Genomic DNA, 21,862 nt, shown 5'->3' with positions numbered 1-21,862 from the left:
CGTGGTGCGGTTGACTTTTATTATTATGTCGTTTAGATTTTGTTTCACAATCGATTAAAAAGGACTATGGATTAAAGCATTTAATGTCAATGGCCGTTCTAAGCTGAATGTGCCTGCTCTCGTCAGATCGCAGTAGATAAACAGCATAAGGCCTCACTAGTACCAGTGTGGGAGACTGTCTGGGTATGCGTGGTGTGGTTTACTTTATATTATGTTTCACAATCGATTAAAAAGGACTATGGATTAAAGCATTTAATGTCAATGGCCATTCTAAGCTGAATGTGCCTTCTCTCGTCAGATCGCAGAAGTTACACTGCTTAAGGCCTCGCTTGTACCAGTGTGGGAGACTGTCTGGGAATCGTTGGTGTGGTTGCCTTTTTATTATGTCGTTTAGATTTTGTTTCACAATAGATTAAAAAGGACTATGGATTAACCCCTTAATGACCGGGCCTGAAAAGACCTTAATGACCAGCTAAATTTTTCTGTTTTTGCCTCTCTGCTTTTCAGCAGCCATAACTTTTTTATTTTTTCATTGACGTGGCTGTATGAGGCCTTGTTTTATGCGAGAGAAATAGTATTTATTTTTCCCACAGTTTGGGGGTAAAAAAATTTTTTTTTACAGCGTGAATATAGGAAAAAGCGATTCTCGGAATAGTTTTTTTTGTTTCTTTTTTATCCCGTTCACGTTTCACGCTAAATAACCCATTCGATTAATTCTTCAGGTTATTACGGTCGTGTAGATACCTAATATGCATAGGTTTTTTGCTTTTATTTAGTGTGGGGGCAATAAAATGTATTTAATGCAAAATAAAGACTCTTTTTGGCACTTTTTTTATTTATTTATTTGTTTTGTTACTTTTTTTTTTTTAATCCCATCAAGGGATAACTTTATTTGTAAGTTTATTTTTTACTTGTAATGTATTAGCATACTTCTGTACGCTAATCCATTACACTGTGTCACTATGACACAGGCTGCTGATCGGGCAGCACATAGTGTGCCCGAACAGCAGGCACACGGAACAGACAGCCCTGGGGTCCTTTGTAGGTCCCCAGGACTGAATGCAGAGGGATTCCCCGGTGTTTGATCGCATCACTGGAATCCCGGTGATGTGATTAAAGAGGGAAAATCCCTTTGATCATGCCGCGGTCACGGACCGCGGTAATCAAAGGGTTACACAGCTGGGTTCCGAATGGTTGCCGACCCAGCTGTGTTCAGGAGGCTGCTCTAAGATCAGGAGCTGTTAGTAACAGCTCCTGCTTAGAGGATGAGTGCTCACACGAGCGCTCATCAGCCTGATCTGCAGCGACGCCAAAAGACGTCTCTGTAGATTAAGCACCCGCACCACCTGACGTCAAAAGACAGTGGGCGGTCGGGAAGGTGTTAAAGCATTTAATGTCATTGGCCATTCTAAGCTGAATGTGCCTGATCTTGTCAGATTGCAGAAGTTACACAGTTTAAGGCCTTGCTAGTACTAGTGTGGGAGACTGTCTGGGAATCCGTGGTGTGGTTGTCTTTTTATTATGGCGTTTAGATTTTGTTTCACAATCGTTTAAAAAGGACTATGGATTAAAGCATCTAACGTTAATGGCTATTCTTAGCTGAATGTGCCTTCTCTCGTCACATCGCAGAAATTACACAGCTTAAGTCCTCGCTAGTACCAGTGTGGGAGACTGTCTGGGAATCCGTGGTGTGGTTGACATTTTATTATGTTGTTTAGATTTTGTTTCACAATCGATTAAAAAGGACTATGGCTTAAAGCGTTTAATGTCTATAGCGATTCTAAGCTGAATGTGCTTGCTCCCGTCAGAACGCAGAAGTTACACAGCTTAAAGGGAATGTGTTGCCAGAAAAACATGTTTTTTTTTTAAAAATTAAACATTTAGTGTGTGGGTGATTAAACATTGTTCAAATTTTTTTTATTTTTTTGCACGAGTCCAGGAAATATTATAAATTATTTCTAATTTATAATACTACCCATTTTTGGTCACTAGATGGAGCTGTTCCCAAAATTGCAGCATTGCAACATTGGGTTAAAAGCCCTCGCTCTAGTGAGCTCTCAGCATCCCCCCCTCCTTTATCCTGGCTAGTGCCGGGATAAACGAGGGGTTTGAACGATGTAACCTCCTACACTGTGTGTCGCCATTTTTTGAGCTAACCCACAGTGTAGTAGGTTTACATACAGTAGTAAACACACACAAACACGAACATACATTGAAATCTCTTACCTGCTCCTGCCGCCGCGGCTCCCTCCGGCCCGTCCGCTCCGTTTGCTGCCGCTGGTGCAAGTGCACAAATCCGGAAGCCGCGACCGGAAGTAGTAATATTACTGTCCGGCCGCGACTTCCGGTCCACAGGAAAATGGCGCCGGACGGCGCCAATTTCGAATAGGACTGTGTGGGAGCGGCGCATGCGCAGTTCCCACACAGACGCCGTACACTGCAGTCAATGGGACGGGAGCCGTTCGCAGTCCCTATGGGACTGTGGCTGCCGTATTCCATGTCTGTATGTGTCGTTAATCGACACACACAGAAATGGAACAAAAAATGGCAGCCCCCATAGGGAAGAAAAAGTGTAAAAATAAGAAAAAGTAAAACACAAACACACAAATGAATATAAACGTTTTTAATAAAGCACTAACATCTTTAACATATAAAAAAATAATTTGTGATGACACTGTTCCTTTAAGGCCTCGCTAGTATCTGTGTGAGTGACTGTCTGGGAATCCGTGGTGTTGTTGTCTTTTTATTATGTCGTTTAGATTTTGTTTCACAATCGATTAAAAAGGACTATGGATCAAATCATTTAACGTCAATGGCCATTCTAAGCTTAATGTGCTTGCTCTCGTCAGATCGCAGAAGTTACACAGCTTAAGGACTCGCTAGTACTAGTGTGGGAGACTGTCTGGGAATCCATGGTGTGGTTGACAATTTATTATGTCGTTTAGATTTTGTTTCACAATCGATTAAAAAGGACTATGGATTAAAGCTTTTAATGTCAATATCCATTCTAAGCTGAATGTACCTGCTCTTGTCTGATCGCAAAAGTTACACAGTTTAAGGCCTCGCTGGTACCAGTGTGGGAGACTGTCTGGGAATCCGTGGTGCAGTTGACCGTTTATTATGTAGTTTAGATTTTGTTTCACAATCATTGAAAAAGGACTATGGATTAAAGCATTTAATGTTAATGGCTATTCTTAGCTGAATGTGCCTGCCCTCGTATGCAGATTGTGGGAGAATGTCTGGGAATCCGTGGTGAGCTTGCCTTTTTATTATGTCGTTTAGATTTTGTTTCACAATCGATTAAAAAGGACTATGGATTAAAGAATTTAATGTCAATGGCTATTCTAAGCTGAATGTGCTTGCTCCCGTCAGAACGCAGAAGTTACACAGCTTAAGGCCTCGCTAGTACCAGTGTGGGAGACTGTCTGGGAATACGTGGTGTGGTTGTCTTTTTATTATGTCGTTTAGATTTTGTTTCACAATCGATTAAAAAGGACTATGGATTAAAGCATTTAACGTCAATGGCCATTCTAAGCTTAATGTGCCTGCTCTCGTCAGATCGCAGAAGTTACACAGCTTAATGCCTCGCTAGTACCAGTGTGGGAGACTGTCTAGGAATCCGTGGTGCGGTGCCCTTTTTATTATGTTGTTTAGATTTTGCTTCAATATAGATTAAAAAGGACTATGGATTAACACATTTAATGGAAATGGCCGTTCTAAGCTGAATGTGCCTGCTCTAGTCAAATCGCAGAAGTTACACAGCTTTAGGCCTCGCTAGTAGCAGTGTGGGAGACTGTCTGGGAATCCGTGGTGTGGTTGCCTTTTTATTATGTCTGTTAGATTTTGTTTCACTATCGATTAAAAAGGACTATGGATTAAAGTAATTAATGGCAATGGCCATTCTATGCTGAATGTGCCTGCTCTCGTCAGATGGCAGAAGTTACACAGCTTAAGGCCTCGCTAGTACTAGTGTGGGAGACTGTCTGAGAAGCCGTGGTGCGGTTGACCTTTTATTATATCGTTTTAGATTTTGTTTCACAATCGTTTAAAAAGGACTATGGATTAAAGCATTTAAAGTGAATGGCCATTCTTAGCTGAATGTGCCTGCTCTTGCCAGATCGCAGCAGTTACACAGCTTAAGGTCTCACTAGTACCAGTGTGGAAGAATATCTGGGAATCTGTGGTGCTGTTGGCTTTTTATTATGTTGTTTAGATTTTGTTTCACAATCGTTTAAAAAGGACTATGGATTAAAGCACTTAATGTCAATGGCCATTCTTGGCTGAATGTGCCTGCTTTCATCAGATCGCAGAAGTTACACAGCTTAAGGCCTCGTTAGTACCAGTGTGGGAGACTGTCTGGGAATCCGTGGTGCGGTTGACTTTTTATTATGTCATTTAGATTTTGTTTCACAATCGATTAAAAAGGACTATGGATTAAAGCATTTAATGTCAATGGCCATTCTAAGCGTAATATGCCTGCTCTCATCAGATTGCAGAAGTTACACAGCTTAAGGCCTCGCTAGTACCAGTGCGGGAGACTGTCTGGGAATCCGTGGTGTGGTTGACCTTTTATTTTGTCGTTTAGATTTTGTTTCACAATCGTTTAAAAAGGACTATGGATTAAAGCACTTAATGTCAATGGCCATTCTTGCCTCAATGGCCATTCTTGCCTCAATGTGCCTGCTTTCGTCAGATCGCAGAAGTTACACAGCTTAAGCCCTCGTTAGTACCAATGTGGGAGACTGTCTGGGAATCCGTGGTGCGGTTGACTATTTATTATGTCGTTTAGATTTTGTTTCACAATAGATTAAAAAGGACTATGGATTAAAGCATTTAATGGCAATAACCATTCTAAGCTGAATGTGCCTGCTCTCGTCAGATCGCAGAAGTTACACAGCTTAAGGCCTCGCTAGTACTAGTGTGGGAGACTGTCTGGGAATCGTTGCTGCGATTGACTTTTTATTATGTCGTTTAGATTTTGTTTCACAATCGATTAAAAAGGACTATGGATTAAAGCATTAAGTGTCAATGGCCATTCTTAGCTAAATGTGCCTGCTCTTGTCGGATCGCAGAAGTTACACAGCTAAAGACCTCGCTAGTAGCAGTGTGGGGGACTCTCTGGGAATCCGTGGTGCGCTTGACTTTTTATTATGTCGTTTAGATTTTGTCTCACAATCGATTAAAAAGGACTATGAATTATAGCATACAAAGTCAATGGCCATTCTAAGCTGAACGTGCCTCCTCTCATCAGATCGCAGAAGTTACACAGCTTAAGGCCTCGCTAGTACCAGTGTGGGAGACTGTCTAGGAATCCGTGGTGCGGTTGCTTTTTTATTATGTCGTTTAGATTTTGTTTCACAATCGATTAAAAAGGACTATGGATTAAAGCATTTAACGTCAATGGCCATTCTAAGCTTAATGTGCCTGCTCTCGTCAGATCGCAGAAGTTACACAGCTTAATGCCTCGCTAGTACCAGTGTGGGAGACTGTCTAGGAATCCGTGGTGCGGTGCCCTTTTTATTATGTTGTTTAGATTTTGCTTCAATATAGATTAAAAAGGACTATGGATTAACACATTTAATGGAAATGGCCGTTCTAAGCTGAATGTGCCTGCTCTAGTCAAATCGCAGAAGTTACACAGCTTTAGGCCTCGCTAGTAGCAGTGTGGGAGACTGTCTGGGAATCCGTGGTGTGGTTGCCTTTTTATTATGTCTTTTAGATTTTGTTTCACTATCGATTAAAAAGGACTATGGATTAAAGTAATTAATGGCAATGGCCATTCTATGCTGAATGTGCCTGCTCTCGTCAGATGGCAGAAGTTACACAGCTTAAGGCCTCGCTAGTACTAGTGTGGGAGACTGTCTGAGAAGCCGTGGTGCGGTTGACCTTTTATTATATCGTTTTAGATTTTGTTTCACAATCGTTTAAAAAGGACTATGGATTAAAGCATTTAAAGTGAATGGCCATTCTTAGCTGAATGTGCCTGCTCTTGCCAGATCGCAGCAGTTACACAGCTTAAGGTCTCACTAGTACCAGTGTGGAAGAATATCTGGGAATCTGTGGTGTGGTTGCCTTTTTATTATGTCGTTTAGATTTTGTTTCACAATCGATTAAAAAGGACTATGGATTAAAGTGCTTAATGTCAATGGCCATTCTAAGCTGAAAGTGCCTACTCTCATCAGATCGCAGAAGTTACACAGCTTAAGTCCTTGCTGGTACCAGTGTGGGAGACTGTCTGGGAATCAGTGGTGTGGTTGACTGTTCGGGAACACGTGGTGTGGTTGACTTTTTATTATGTCGTTTAGATTTTGTTTCACAATCGATTAAAAAGGACTATGGATTAAAGTGTTTACTGTCAATATCCATTCTAAGCTGAATATGCCTGCTCTTGTCAGATTGCAGAAGTTATGCAGCTTAAGGGCTCGCTAGTACCAGTGTGGGAGACTATCTGGGAAATCGTGGTGCGGTTGACTTTTTATTATGTCGTTTAGAATTTGTTTCACAATCGATTAAAAAGGACTATGGATTAAAGCATTTAATATCAATGGCCATTCTAAGCTGGAAGTTCTGCTCTCGTCAGATCGCAGAAGTTACACAGCTTAAGGACTCGCTAGTACCAGTGTGGGAGACTGTCTGGGAATCGTTGGTGCTGTTGCCTTTTTATTATGTTGTTTAGATTTTGTTTCACAATCGATTAAAAAGGATTAAGGATTAAAGAGTTTAATGTCGATCGCCATTCTAAGCTTTATGTGCCTACTCTCGTCAGATCGCAGAAGTTACTCAGCTTAAGTCCTTGCTAGTACCAGTGTGGGAGGCTGTCTGGGAATCAGTGGTGAGCTTGCCTTTTTATTATGTCGTTTAGATTTTGTTTCACAATCGATTAAAAAGGACTATGGATTAAAACATTTAACATCAATGGACATTCTAAGCTGAAAGTGCCTGCTCTCGTCAGATCGCAGAAGTTACACAGCTTAAGATCTCGCTAGTACCAGTGTGGGAGACTGTCTGGGAATCCGTGGTGTGTTTGACATTTTATTATGTCGTTTAGATTTTGTTTCACAATCAATTCAAAGGGATTATTGATTAAAACGTTTACTGTCAATATCCATTCTAAGCTGAATATGCCTGCTCTTGTCAGATCGCAGAAGTTATGCAGCTTAAGGGCTCGCTAGTACCAGTGTGGGAGACTATCTGGGAAATCGTGGTGCGGTTGAATTTTTATTATGTCGTTTAGATTTTGTTTCACAATCGATTAAAAAAAACTATGGATTAAAACAATTTATGTCAATGGCCGTTCTTAGCTGAATGTGTCTGCTCTTGTCAGATCGCAGTAGTTACACAGCTTAAGGCCTCGCTAGTACCAGTGTGGGAGACTGTCTGGGAATCAGTGGTGAGCTTGCCTTTTTATTATGTCGTTTAGATTTTGTTTCACAATCGATTAAAAAGGACTATGGATTAAAACATTTAACATCAATGGACATTCTAAGCTGAATGTGCCTGCTCTCGTCAGATCAGAGAAGTTACACAGTTTAAGGCCTCGCTAGTACCGGTGTGAGAGACTGTCTGGGAATCCGTGGTGCACTTTTATTTTTATTATGTCGTTTAGATTTTGTTTCACAATCGATTAAAAAGGACTATGGATTAATACATTTAATGTCAATGGTCATTCTAAGATTAATGTGCCTGCTCTCGTCAGATTGCAGAAGTTACACAGTTAAGACCTCGCTAGTACCAGTGTGGGACACTGTCTGGGAATCCGTGGTGCGGTTGACTTTTTATTATGTTGTTTAGATTTTGTTTCACAATTGTTTAAAAAGGACTATGGATTAAAGCATTTAGTGCCTATGGCTATTCTAAGCTGAATGTGCTTGCTCCCGTCAGGTCGCAGAAGTTACACTGCTTAAGGCGTCGCTAGTACCAGTGTGGGAGACTGTCTGGGAATCCGTGGTGTGGTTGACATTTTATTATGTCGTTTAGATTTTGTTTCACAATCGATTAAAATGGACTATGGATTAAAGTATTTAATGTCAATATCCATTCTAATCTGAATGTGCCTGCTCTCGTCATATCGCAGAAGTTACACAGCTTAAGGCCTCGCTGGTACCAGTGTGGGAGACTGTCTGGGAATCCGTGGTGCAGTTGTCCTTTTATTATGTCGTTTAGATTTAGTTTCACAATCGTTTAAAAAGGACTATGGATTAAATCATTTAATGTCAATGGTCGTTCTAAGCTGAATGTGCCTTGTCTCGTCAGATCGCAGAAGTTACACAGCTGAAGACCTCGCTAGTACCAGTGAGGGAGACTGTCTAGGAATCCGTGGAGCGGTTGCCTTTTTATTATGTTGTTTAGATTTTGTTTCATAATCGATTAAAAAGGACTATGTATTAAAGAGTTTAATGTCAATGGCCATTCTTAGCTGAATGTACCTGCTCTCGTCAGATCGCAGCAGTTACACAGCTTAAGTCTTTGCTAGTACCAGTGTGGGAGACTGTCTGGGAATGCGTGGTGCGGTTGACTTTGTCGTTTAGATTTTGTTTCACAATAGATTAAAAAGGACTATGGATTAAAGCATTTAATGTCAAAGGCAATTCTAAGCTGAATGTGCCTGCTCTCGTCAGATCGCAGAAGTTACTCAGTTTAAGGCCTCGCTAGTACTAGTGTGGGAGACTATCTGGGAATCCGTGGTGCGGTTGCTTTTTTATTATGTCGTTTAGATTTTGTTTCACAATCGATTAAAAATGACTATGGATTAAAACATTTAATGTCATTCTAAGGCCTCGCTAGTACCAGTGTGGGAGACTGTCTAGGAGTCCGTGGTGTGGTTGCCTTTTTATTATGTTGTTTCGATTTTTTTTCACAATCGATTAAAAAGGACTATGGATTAAAGCATATAATGTCAATGGCCATTCTAAGCTGAATGTGCCTGCTCTCGTCAGATCGCAGAAGTTACACAGCTTAAGGCCTCGCTAGTACCAGTGTGGGAGACTGTCTAGGAGTCCGTGGTGCGGTTGCCTTTTTATTATGTCGTTTCGATTTTTTTTCACAATCCATTATAAAGGACTATGGATTAAGGCATATAAAGTCAATGGCCATTCTAAGCTGAATGTGCCTGCTCTCGTCAGATCGCAGAAGTTACACCGCTTAAGGCCTCGCTAGTACCAGTGTGGGAGACTGTCTGGGAATCCGTGGTGTGGTTGACTTTTCATTATGTCGTTTAGATTTTGTTTCACAATCGATTAAAAATGACTATGGATTAAAACATTTAATGTCAATGGCCATTCTAAGCTGAATGTGCATGCTCTCGTCAGTTTGCAGAAGTTACACAGCTTAAGGCCTCTCTAGTACCGCTGTGGGAGACTGTCTGGGATTCCGTGGTGCGGTTGATTTTTTATTATGTAGTTTAGATTTTGTTTCACAGTCGATTAAAAAGGACTATGGATTAAAGAATTTAAAGTCAATGGACATTCTAAGCTGAATGTGCCTGCTCTCGTCAGATCGCAGAAGCTACACAGCTTAAGGTCTCGCTAGCACCAGTGTGGGAGACTATCTGGGAATCCGTGGTGCGGTTGACTTTTTATTATGTCGTTTAGATTTTGTTTCACAATCAATTAAAAAGGACTATGAAATTAGAGCATTTACTGTCAATGGCTATTCTAAGCTGAATGTGCCTGCTCTCGACAGATCGCAGAAGTCGCACAGCTTAAGGGCTCGCTAGTACCAGTGTGGGGGACTGTTTGGGAATCAGTGGTGCAGTTGATTTTTTATTATTTCGTTTAGATTTTGTTTCACAATCGATTAAAAATGACTATGGATTAAAGCATTTAATGTCAATGGCCATTCTAAGCTGAATGTGCCTACTCACGTCAGATCGCAGAAGTTACACAGCTTAAGGCCTTGCTAGTAGCAGTGTGAGAGACTGTCTGGGAATCCGTGGTGTGGTTGACTGTTTATTATGTTGTTTAGATTTTGCTTCACAATCAATTAAAAAGGACTATGGATTAAAATAATTAATGTCAATTGCCATTCTAAGCTGAATGTGCCTGCTCTCGTCAGATCGTAGAAGTTACACAGCTTAAGCCCTCAGTAGTACCAGTGTGGGAGACTGTCTGGGAATGCGTGGTGCGGTTGACTTTATAGTATGTCGTTTAGATTTTGTTTCACAATAGATTAAAAAGGACTATGGATTAAAGCATTTAATGTCAAAGGCCATTCTAAGCTGAATGTGCCTGCTCTCGTCAGATCGCAGAAGTTACTCAGTTTAAGGCCTCGCTAGTACTAGTGTGGGAGACTATCTGTGAATCCGTGGTGCGGTTGACTTTTTATTATGTCGTTTAGATTTTGTTTCACAATCGATTAAAAAGGACTATGGATTAAAGTATTTAATGTCAATGGCCATTCTATGCTGAATGTACCTGCTCTCGTCAGATCGTAGAAGTTACACAACTTAAGGCCTCGCTAGTACTAGTGTGGGAGACTGTCTGGGAGTCCGTGGTGCGCTTGCCTTTTTATTATTGTTTAGATTTTTTTTCACAATCGATTAAAAAGGACTATGGATTAAAGCATTTAATGTCAATATCCACTCTAAGCTGAATGTGCCTGCTCTCGTCAGATCGCAGAAGTTACACAGCTTAAGGCCTCGCTAGTACCAGGGTGGGAGACCTTTTATTATGTCGTTTAGATTTTGTTTCACAATCGTTTAAAAAGGACTATGGATTAAAGCATTTTAATGTCAATGGCCATTATCTGCTGAATGTGCTTGCTCTTGTCAGATCACAGAAATTACACAGCTTCAGGCCTTGCTAGTACTAGTGTGGGAGACATTCTAGGAAACCGTGGGCTGGTTGACTTTTTATTATGTCGTTTAGAATTTGTTTCACAATCGATTAAATATAAAAATAGACTAAAGCTTTAAAAGTTAATGGCCATTCTAAACTGAATGTGCCTTCTCTCGTCAGATTGCAGAAATTACACAGTTTAAGTCCTCGCTAGTACCAGTGTGGGCGACTGTCTGGGAATCCATGGAGCGGTTGTCTTTTTATTATGTCGTTTAGATTTTGTTTCACAATCGATTAAAAAGTACTATGGATTTAAGCAATTAATGTCAATGGCCATTCTAAAAATTCAGGAGAAGTTCCCCAAACTGGCAAGAAGGGAAAAAGTCAAAAGAGGTGCAAAGTCTGCTATAAGAGTGGGATAAGGGAGGACACAATATATCAATGTGACATGTGTCCCGAAAAACCAGAGCTCTGTATGAAAGAGTGTTTTAAAATTTATCATACATCCCTTGGTTTATAATTTACCCCAATTTTACTTACCCTGATGCACTCTGCTCAGCTTATCCCCCCTTGTCTTTCCCGTCTGGGCCCTGCTGAGTGCACAGGCAGCTGATAACAGCCACATTGAGGGTATTGCCATACCCGGGAGAACCCACATTACAGTTTATGGGGTGTAGGTCTCCGGTCAAAATGCTCACTACACCTCTAGATGATTGCCTTAAGGGTGTAGTTTTTAAAACGGGGTCACTTCTTGCGGGTTTCAACTGTACTGGTACCTCAGGGGCTTCTGCATATATGACTTCACACTAGAAAATCCCCAGTAGGCCAAATGGTGGTCCTTTCCTTCTGAGCCCTCCCATGGGCCCAAACGGAAGTTTATCACCACAAATGGGGTATTGCCGCACTCAGGACAAATTGGGCAACAAAATGGAGTATTTTATTTCTTGTGAAAATAAGAATTTTTGAGCTAAAATTACATATTATTGGAAAAAATATATATTTTTTTAATTCCCAGCCTAATTTAAATAAGTTCTGTGAGGCAACTATGGGGTCTAAATGGTCACATTACCCATATATGAATTCCTTGAGGGGTGTAGTTTTCAAAATGGGGTCACTTCTGTTGGGTTTCCATTGCTTTGATACCTCTGAGGCTCTGCAAATGCGACATGGCACCCGAAAACCAATCCAGCAAAATCTGGACTCCAACAAACACATAGCGCTCCTTTCCTTCTGAGCCCTCCCATTGGCCCAAACGGCAGTTTATCACCACAAATGGGGTATTGCCACACTAAGCACAAATTGGGCAACAAAATGGGGTATTTTGTTCCCTGTGAAAATAAGAAATTTTGATCACAAATGAAATTTTATTGGAAAAAATGAAATTTTTTTCATTTCACAGCCCAATTGTAACGGCGGGGGTAGGGAAACGAACAAGTGAGCCCTAATCTACCCGCCACTCTGTCCCTGCCTACTTGCACCGACCCACCCTAGGCGACGGGGTACAACTGGGCGGCGGTCCCTACGCTCAGTAAGTGCACGAGGCAAACATACAAGGGAATACAAAGCAAAGGGAAAAGGGCAGTTGCCCACGGCAACACCGTGAGCAACAGAGTGGTGAACGAGCCAAGTCATACCAGGAGAGCACGAGGTACCAAACGCAGAGCAGGAGAGTAGTCAGTAAGCCAGGGTCAGTATGGAGCAGGATAAAATAGTTAGGAGCTGTAGCTGGGCCAGGAAACCACACGGAAAGAATCACAAGCAAGGGAGGAACAGGAAAGGCAGGTATAAATAGACAGAGGGCGGGAGCTAGCTCCGTCTGGCCAGGCTGCGATAGGCTCTCCCACTCCTAAGCCTGCCATCCTGAGTGGTGGAAGATGGAGTCAGTCTCAGAGACGTAGATTCAGGTGTAGACTGATTACCTATGGGAGTTAACCCCGAAGCTGTGCCTGGCAGATTCTTTACACCAATTCAAATACGTGCTGTGAAAAAACTGTGCGGTCAAAATTGCAACAACAACCATAAATTAATTCCTTGCGGGGTGTAGTTTCCAAAATGGGGTCACTATTGGGGGATTCCTACTGTTTTGGCACCTCAACACCTCTTCAAACCTGGCATGCTGCCTAAAATATATTCTAATAAAAAAGAGGACTCAAAATCCACTAGGTGCTTCTTTGGTTCTGGGGCTTGTGTTTTATTCCACGAGTGCACTAGAGACACGTGTGGGACATTTCTAAAAACTGCAGAATCTGGACAATACATATTTAGTAGTGTTTCTCTGGTAAAACCTTCCGTATTACAGAAAAAAATTTGAATAATATTGAAATTCAGCAAGAAAAATGAAATGTGCAAATTTCACCTCCACTTTGCTTTAATTCCTGTAAAATGCCTGAAGGGTTAAAAAACTTTCTAAATACTGTTTTGAATACTTTGAGGGGTCTAGTTTTTAAAATGGGGTGTTTTATCAGGGTTTCTAATACATAGGCCCCTCAAAGCCACTTCAGAACTCAAGAGGTACCTTAAAAAAAAGGCTTTTGAAATTTTCTTAAAAATATGAGAAATTGCTGTTTATGTTCTAAGCCTTGTAACGTCCAAGAAAAATAAAAGAATGTTCAAAAAACTATGCCAATCTAAAGTAGACATATGGGAAATGTGAACTAGTAACTATTTTGGGTGGTTTTACAAGCAGATGCATTTAAATTTTGAAAAATTCTATTTTTTCAAAATTTTCTCTAAATTTTGCACTTTTTCACCAATAAACACTGAATATATCGACCAAATTTTACCACGAACATGAAGCCCAATGTGTCACAAGAAAACAATCTCAGAATAGCTTGGGTAGGTTTAAGCATTCCGACGTTATTACCACATAAAGTGAAATATGTCAGATTTTAAAAATGGTCTCTGAGCCTTAAGGCCAAAACTAGGCTGCCTCCTTAAGGGGTTAATGACAATGGCCATTCTAAGCCTGCTCTCGTCAGATCGCAGAAGCTACACAACTTAAGGCCTCGCTAGTACCGGTGTGAGCGACTGTCTTGGAATCCGTGGTGCGGTTGACTTTTTATTATGTTGTTTAGATTTTGTTTCACACCGATTAAAAATAAAAATAGAGTAAAGCTTTCAAAGTTAATAGCCATTCTAAGTTGAAATGTGCCTTTTCTCATTAAATCGCAGATGAATAACACTTTAAGACATCGCTAGTACCAGTGTGGGAGACTGTCTGGGAATCTGTGGTGCGGTTGACTTTTTATGTAGTTTAGATTTTATTTCACAATCGATTAAAAAGGACTATGGATTAAAGTGTTTAATGTCAATGGCCATTCTAAGCTGAATTTGCCTGCTCTCTTCAGATCGCAGACGTTAAACAGCTTAAGGCCTCACTAGTCCCGTTGTGGGAGACTGTCGGGGAATCTGAGGTGCGGTTGACTTTTTATTATGACGTTTCGATTTTGTTTCACAATAGATTTAAAATAGACTAAAGCTTTAAAAGTTAATGGCCATTCTAAGCTGAAATGTGCATTTTCTCGTCAAATCGCAGATGAATAACACTTTAAGACCTCGCTAGTAGCAGTGTGGGCGACTGTCTGGGAAACCGTGGTGCGGTTGACTTTTTATTATGTCGTTTAGATTTTGTTTCACAATCGATTAAAAAGGACTATGGATTAAAGCATTTAATTTCAATGGCCATTCTAAGCTAAATGTGCCTGCTCTCGTCAGATCGCAGAAGTTACATAGCTTAAGGCCTCGCTAGTACTAGTGTGGGCGACTTTTTATTATGTCGTTTAGATTTTGTTTCACAATCGATTAAAAATAAAAATAGACTATAGCTTTAAAAGTTAATGGCCTTTCTAAGCTGAAATGTGCCTTTTCTCGTCAAATCGCAAATGAATAACTCTTTAAGACTTCGCTAGTACCAGTGTGGGAGACTGTCTGGGAATCCGTGGTGCGGTTGACTAATTATTATGTCGTTTAGATTTTGTTTCACAATCGATTAAAAAGGACTATGGATTAAAGCATTTAATGTCAATGGCCATTCTAAGCTGAATGTGCCTGCTCTCGTCAGATCGCAGAAGTTACAAATTTAAAGGCCTCGCTGGTACCAGTGTAGAAGACTGTCTGGGAATCCATGGTGCTGTTGACCTATTGTTATGCTGTTTAGAATTTGTTTCACAATCGATTTAAAATAGACTAAAGCTTTAAAAGTTAATGGCCATTCTAAGCTGAAATGTGCATTTTCTCGTCAAATCGCAGATGAATAACACTTTAAGACCTCGCTAGTACCAGTGTGGGAGACTGTCTGCGAATCCGTGGTGCGGTTGACTTTTTATTATGTCGTTTAGATTTTGTTTCACAATCGATTAAAAGGGACTATGGATTAAAACATTTAATGTCAATGGCCATTCTAAGCTGAATGTGCCTGCTCTCATCAGATCGCAGAAGTTACACAGCTTAAATCCTCGCTAGTACCAGTGTCGGAGGCTGTCTAAGAATCCGTGGTGCAGTTGACTTTTTATTATGTCGTTTAGATTTTGTTTCACAATCGATTAAAAAGGACTATGGATTAAAGCATTTTATGTCAATGGCCATTCTAAGCTGAATGTGCCTGCTCTCGTCAGATCGCAGTAGTTACACAGCTTAAGGCCTCGCTAGTACCAGTGTGGGCAACTGTCTGGGAATCCGTGGTGTGGTTGACTTTTTATTATGTCGTTTAGATTTTGTTTCAAAATCGATTAAAAATAAAAATAGACTAAAGCTTTAACCCCTTCCCTCTTTAGCCACTTTTGACCTTCCTGACCGAGCCTCATTTTTCAAATCTGACATGTGTCACTTTATGTGGTAATAACTCCGGAATGCTTTCACCTATCCAAACAATTCTGAGATTGTTTTCTCGTGACACATTGGACTTTAAGCTACTGGCAAAATTTGCTCGATATGTTCAGTATTTAATTGTGAAAAACACCAAAATTTAGCGAAAAATTGCGCAAATTAGCATTTTTCTCAATTTAAATGTATCTGCTTATAACACACAAAATTGTTGCTAATTAACATCACCCATATGTCTACTTTAGATTGGCATTGTTTTTTGAACATCCTTTTATTTTTCTATGACATCACAAGGCTTAGAACTTTAGCAGCAATTTCTCACATTTTCAAGAAAATGTTAAAAGGCCATTTTTACAGGGACCAGTTCAGTTGTGAAGTGGCTCTGAGGGCCTTATATATTAGAAACCCCCAAAAAGTCACCCCATTTTAAAAACTTCACCCCTCAAAGTATTCAAAACAGCATTTATAAAATGTCTTAACCCTTTACACATGTCACAGGAATTAAAGCAAAGTAGAGGTGAAATTTACAAATTTCATATTTTTTTGCAGAAATAAATATTTAGTACAATTTTTTTTATAACACAGAAGGTTTTACCAGAGAAATGCAACTCAATATTTGTTGCCCAGTTTCTGCAGTTTTAGGAAATATCCCACATGTGGCCGTAGCGTAATACTGGACTGAAACACCGGCCTCAGAAGCAAAGGAACACCTAGTGGATTTTGGGGCCTTATTTTTGTTAGAATAAATTTTAGGCACCATGTCGGGTTTGAAGGGCTCTTGCGGTGCCAAAACAGTCAAAATCCCCCAAAAGTGACCCCATCTGGAAAACTACACACCTCAAGGAAATTATCTAGGGGTACAGTGAGCATTTTGACCGCACAGGTTTTTTACAGAAATTATTGGAAGTAGGACGTGAAAATTAAAATCGACATTTTTTCAAAGAAAATTTAGGTTTAGCGATATTTTTTCTCATTTCCACAAGGACTAAAGGAGAAAAAGCACCATGAAAATTGGTAAAGCAATTTCTCCCGAGTGAAACAATACCCCACATGTGGTAATAAACGGTTGTTTGGAGACACGGCAGGGCTGAGAAGAGAAAGAGCGCTATTTGGCTTTTGGAGCTCAAGTTTAGCAGGAATGGTTTGCGGAGGCCATGTCACATTTACAAAGCCCCTGAGGGGACAAAACAGTGGAAACCCCCCACAAGTGACCCCATTTTGGAAACTACACCCATTGAGGAAATTATCTAGGGGTATAGTGAGCGTTTTGACCCAACAGGTTTTTTGCATAAATTATTGGAAATAGGCACTGAAAATGACAATCTAAATTTTTTCAAAGAAAATGTAGGTTTAGCTAATTTTTTCTCATTTCCACAAGGACTGAAGGAGAAAAAGTACCGTAAAACTTGTAAACTAATCTCTCCCGAGTAAAACAATACCCCACATGTGGTATTAAACGGCTGTTTGGACACACGGCAGGGCTTCGAAGGGATGGAGTGCCATTTGGCTTTTGGAGTTCACATTTAGCAGGAATGGTTTGCGGAGGCCATGTCACATTTACGAAGTCCCTGAGGAGACAAAACAGTGGAAACCCCCCACAAGTGACCCCATTTTAGAGACTACACCCATTGAGGAAATTATCTAGGGGTATAGTGAGCGATTTGACACCACAGTTTTTTTGCAGAAATTATTGGAAGTAGGCCCTGAAAATAAAAATCAACATTTTTTCAAAGAAAATGTAGGTTTAGCTTATTTTTACTCATTTCCACAAGGACTGAAGGAGAAAAAGCACCACAAAATTTGTAAAGCAATTTCTCCCGAGTAAAACAATGCCCCACATGTGGTAATAAACGGCTGTTTGGAGACACGGCTTGACTTAGAAGGGAAAGAGCGCTATTTGGCTTTGGAGATCACATTGAGCAGGAATGGTTTGCGGCGGCCATGTCACATTTGCAAAGCCCCTGAGGGGAAAAAACAATGAAAACACCCAAAAGTTACACCATTTAGGAAACTACACCTCTTGAGGAATTCATCTAGGGGTGTAGTGAGCATTTTGACCCCACAGATGTTTCATAGAATTTATTAGAGTTGGGCAGTGAAAATAAAAACAATCCTTTTTCTTCAATAAGACGTAGCTTTAGCGCAAATTTTTTCATTTTCGCAACAAATAAAGGAAAAAAAAGAACCCAACATTTGTAAAGCAATTTCTCCCGAGTACAGCAATACCCCATATGTGGTCATAAACTGCTGTTTGGGCACACGGCAGGGCTCAGAAGGGAAGGACCGCCATTTGGAGTGCAGATGTTGCTGGATTGGTTTCTGGGCGCCTGTGGGCCCAAAACAGTGGAAACCCCCCAGAAGTGACCCCATTTTGGAAACTACACCCCTCAATGCATTTACCTAGGGGTGTAGTGAGCATGTTAACCCTGCAGGTGTTTTGTAGAAATTAGTGTGAACTCGATGTTGCAGAGTGAAAATGGGATTTTTTTCCACAGATATGTGGACAATATGTGGTGCCCAGCTTGTGCCACCATAACAAGACAGCTCTCTAATTATTATGCTGGGTTTCCTGGTTTTAGAAACACCCTACATGTGGCCCTAATCTCTTGTCCGGACAGTCGACCAGGCTCAGGAGTGAAAGCGTACCATGTAAAATTGAGGCCTAATTTGGCGATTTACAAAGTATTGGTTTACAAATGCAGAGGCTCAGATGTGAAATAATAAAAATAAACCCCTGGGAAGTGACCCCATTATGGAAACTGCACCCCTCAAGGCATTTATTAAGGGGTGTAGTGTGCATTTTCACCCCACAGGTCTTTTCCATATATGAATGCGCTGTGGATGGTGCAAATTCAAAATTTATATTTTTCCCTAGATATGCCATTCAGTGGCAAATATGTCGTGCCCAGCTTATGCCACTGAAGACACACACCCCAAAAATTGCTAAAAGGGTTCTCCCGGGTATGACGGTGCCATATATGTGGGAGGAAATTGCTGTTTGGGGACGCTGTAGGGTTCAGATGGGAGGAAACGCCATTTGTATTTTGGAGCGTGGATTTTGCTTGGTAGTAGTTTTGTTTGGAGTCTTACTGGTGTTTCCGTTTATAATGTAGGGCATATGTAAGCCGGGCGGAGTATATAAGGGGCATAGTCAGGTGGTATAATAATGGGGTAAAAAAAACCAATAAAATGATCCATAGATGTGTGTTACGCTGTGACACAATCATTTCTGCACAGGCCGGTGTCGCACTGATATATGGCGTCCTTTATTATCCCCCTTTTGATCCACACTCCGCGCCTTTGTAGTTTGGGGAATTTTGCTAGGAAGTGTTGTCCTGGTATAATACGGGCACCGTCGCTTCCAGCGGATATGTTTGGGCCCTCCCTTTCCTGGTTCCCTAATTTTAGGTCCTTGATAAATCGCCTCTTCAAACAGAAGAAATGTTCCCCTCGGGCACAACTGCATATTTTTTTATTTCCTGACTTATTGGAGCCATAACAAATTTTATTTTTCATAGACGTAGCGGTATGAGGGCTGGTTTGTTGCGGGACGAGCTGTAGTTATTATTGGTACCATTTTGGGGTACATGCAACTTTTTGATCACCTTTTATCCTATTTTTTGGGATGCCAGGTAAACAAAAAAACGCAATTCTGGCACAGCTTTTTTCGTTTTTTTTATACAGCGTTCACCATGCGTTATAAATTACATGTTAACTTTATTCTGCGGGTCAGTACGATTCTGGCGATACCTATTTTATAGGACTTTTTTATGTTTTACAACTTTTTGCACAATAAAATTACTTTTGTAAAAATAATGTATTTTTTCTGTCGCCAAGTTGTGAGAACCATAACTTTTTAATTTTTTTGTCGACGGAGGTGTATGAGGGCTTGTTTTTTGCGGGACGAGCTATAGTTTTTATAGGTACCATTTTTGGATACGTGCAACTTTTTGATCACTTTTTATTCTAACATTTGTAGGGCAAAGTGACTAAAAAACAGAAACTCTGGTAACGTTTTTTACGTTTTTTCTTACGCTGTTCACCGCGTGCAATAAATAATATAATATTTTGATACCTCAGGTCGTTACGGTCGCGGCGATACCAAATACATATGGTTTATTATTATTTTTCAATAATAAAGGACTTGATAAGAGTAAAAGGGGATTGTGTTTTATTTGATTACTTGAAACTTTTATTGTTTTCAAACTTTTATTATTTGCACTTTTTTTTACACTTTTTTATACCTTTTTTACACTTTTTCTCAAGTCCCACTAGGGGACTTGAAGGTCCAACGGTCAGATTTTTTTTTATTCTAATGCATTGCACTACCTATGTAGTGCAATGTATTAGATCTGTCAGTCATTCACTGACAGCAAGCCGATTAGGCTTCGCCTCCCGGCGGGGCCTAAATCGGCTTCCGTAATCACAGAGCAGGAGACCATTGTGTCTCCTGTTGCCATAACAGCAGTCGCCAGTCCTGATTGCCTGTCAGGGCTGGCGATCTGCTAGTAACCGATACGATGAAGCAATTGCTTTCGATTGCTGCATCGAAGGGGTTAATGGCAGGGATCGGAGGGGAGATAGCTCTGGTTCCTGCCGTTGCAGGTGGATGTCAGCTGTACATTACAGCTGACTTCCACCGCTGATGACGCCGGATCAGCTCCTGACCCGGCAGCTACGGAAGCCGATCAGGCTCCGCCGCCGGGCGGATCTTGACCGGCTTCGGTGCTAAGCAGACCGGGAGGCCAGTATTAGGCCTCCGGTTGCCATTGCAGCCACCGGAACCCCGGCAATTTCATTACTGGGGTTCCGATGAGCTGCAAACACCTTAAGTGCAGGGATCGCGTTTGAGCGCTGCACTTAAGGGGTTAATGGCGGGGATCGAAGCTAATTTCAGTCCCAGCCGGATGTCAGCTGTAAGATACAGCTGAGATCCGGTGATGATGGCACCGGTTCAGCTTCTGAGCCAGTCCCAAACATTCGGCGTATATGTACGTCAAGATTCGGGAAGTCAATGCTTTCCATGACGTACATTTACGGCAAATGTCAGGAAGGGGTTAAAAGTTAATGGCCATTCTAAGATGAAATGTGCCTTTTCTCGTCAAATCGCAGATGAATAACACTTTAAGGCCTCGCTAGTACCAGTGTGGGAGACTGTCTGGGAATCTGTGGTGCTGTTGGCTTTTTATTGTCGTTTAGATTTTGTTTCACAATCGATTAAAAAGGACTATGGATTAAAGCATTTAATGTCAATGTCCATTCTAAGCTGTATGTGCTTTCTCTCGTCAGATCGCAGAAGTTACACAGCTTAAGGCCTCGCTAGTACCAGTGTGGGAGACTGTCTGGGAATCCGTGGTGCTGTTGGCCTTTAATTATGTCGTTTCGATTTTGTTTCACAATCGATTAAAAAGGACTATGGATTAAAGCATTACTGTCGATGGCCATTCTAAGCTGAATGTGCTTTCTCTCGTCAGATTGTAGAAGTTACACAGCATAAGGCATCGCTAGTACCAGTGTGGGAGACTATCTGGGAATCCGTGGAGCACTTGACTTTTTATTATGTCGTTTAGATTTTGTTTCACAATCGATTAAAAATAAAAATAGACTAAAGCTTTAAAAGTTAATGGCCATTCTAAGCTGAAATGTGCCTTTTCTCGTCAAATCGCAGATGAATAACACTTTAAGACCTCGCTAGTACCAGTGTGGGAGACTGTCTGGGAATCCGTGGTGCGGTTGACTTTTTATGTCGTTTAGATTTTGTTTCACAATCGATTAAAAAGGACTATGGATTAAAGCATTTAATGTCAATGGCCATTCTAAGCTGAATGTTCCTGCTCTCGTTAAATCGCAGAAGTTACACAGCTAAAGCCTTTACTAGTACCAGTGTTGGAGACTGTCTGGGAATCCGTGGTGCGGTTGACTTTTTATTATGTCGTTTAGATTTTGTTTCAAAATAGATTAAAAAGGACCATGGATTAAAGCATTTAATGTCAATAGCCATTCTAAGCTGAATGTGCCAGCTCTCGTCAGATTGCAGAAATTACACTGCTTAAGGCCTCGCTAGTACCAGTGTGGGAGGCTGGCTGGGAATCCGTGGTGCGGATTGCTTTTTATTATGTCGTTTAGATTTTGTTTCACAATCGATTAAAAAGGAATATGGATTAAACCATTTAATGTCAATAGCTATTCTAAGCTGAATGTGCCTGCTCTTGTCAGATCGCAGAAGTTAAACAGCTTAAAGGAACAGTGTCATCACCCAAAAAAAT

The 21,862-nt window shown here is 40.9% G+C and overlaps 12 pseudogenes; all 12 read left to right on the top strand.

The window, feature by feature from the left end:
- Positions 1-3,331: 3,331 nt before the first annotated feature.
- LOC142717844 (5S ribosomal RNA) lies at positions 3,332-3,450 on the top strand (annotated as a pseudogene).
- Positions 3,451-3,889: 439 nt separating this feature from the next.
- Positions 3,890-4,008, top strand: LOC142717962 (5S ribosomal RNA; annotated as a pseudogene).
- A 254-nt stretch (positions 4,009-4,262) lies between these two features.
- LOC142717821 (5S ribosomal RNA) lies at positions 4,263-4,381 on the top strand (annotated as a pseudogene).
- A 1,387-nt stretch (positions 4,382-5,768) lies between these two features.
- LOC142717961 (5S ribosomal RNA) lies at positions 5,769-5,887 on the top strand (annotated as a pseudogene).
- Positions 5,888-8,398: 2,511 nt separating this feature from the next.
- LOC142717948 (5S ribosomal RNA) lies at positions 8,399-8,517 on the top strand (annotated as a pseudogene).
- Positions 8,518-8,895: 378 nt separating this feature from the next.
- LOC142717890 (5S ribosomal RNA) lies at positions 8,896-9,014 on the top strand (annotated as a pseudogene).
- Positions 9,015-9,081: 67 nt separating this feature from the next.
- LOC142717881 (5S ribosomal RNA) lies at positions 9,082-9,200 on the top strand (annotated as a pseudogene).
- An 812-nt stretch (positions 9,201-10,012) lies between these two features.
- On the top strand, positions 10,013-10,131 carry LOC142717904 (5S ribosomal RNA; annotated as a pseudogene).
- A 67-nt stretch (positions 10,132-10,198) lies between these two features.
- On the top strand, positions 10,199-10,317 carry LOC142717936 (5S ribosomal RNA; annotated as a pseudogene).
- A 3,764-nt stretch (positions 10,318-14,081) lies between these two features.
- On the top strand, positions 14,082-14,200 carry LOC142717953 (5S ribosomal RNA; annotated as a pseudogene).
- Positions 14,201-15,347: 1,147 nt separating this feature from the next.
- On the top strand, positions 15,348-15,466 carry LOC142717889 (5S ribosomal RNA; annotated as a pseudogene).
- A 5,378-nt stretch (positions 15,467-20,844) lies between these two features.
- LOC142717959 (5S ribosomal RNA) lies at positions 20,845-20,963 on the top strand (annotated as a pseudogene).
- The last annotated feature ends 899 nt before the right edge of the window (positions 20,964-21,862 follow it).

Source organism: Rhinoderma darwinii, unplaced genomic scaffold (genome assembly GCF_050947455.1).
Source record: "Rhinoderma darwinii isolate aRhiDar2 unplaced genomic scaffold, aRhiDar2.hap1 Scaffold_4575, whole genome shotgun sequence".
NCBI lineage: Eukaryota > Metazoa > Chordata > Amphibia > Anura > Rhinodermatidae > Rhinoderma > Rhinoderma darwinii.
This window is presented reverse-complemented; position numbering and strand designations above follow the sequence as displayed.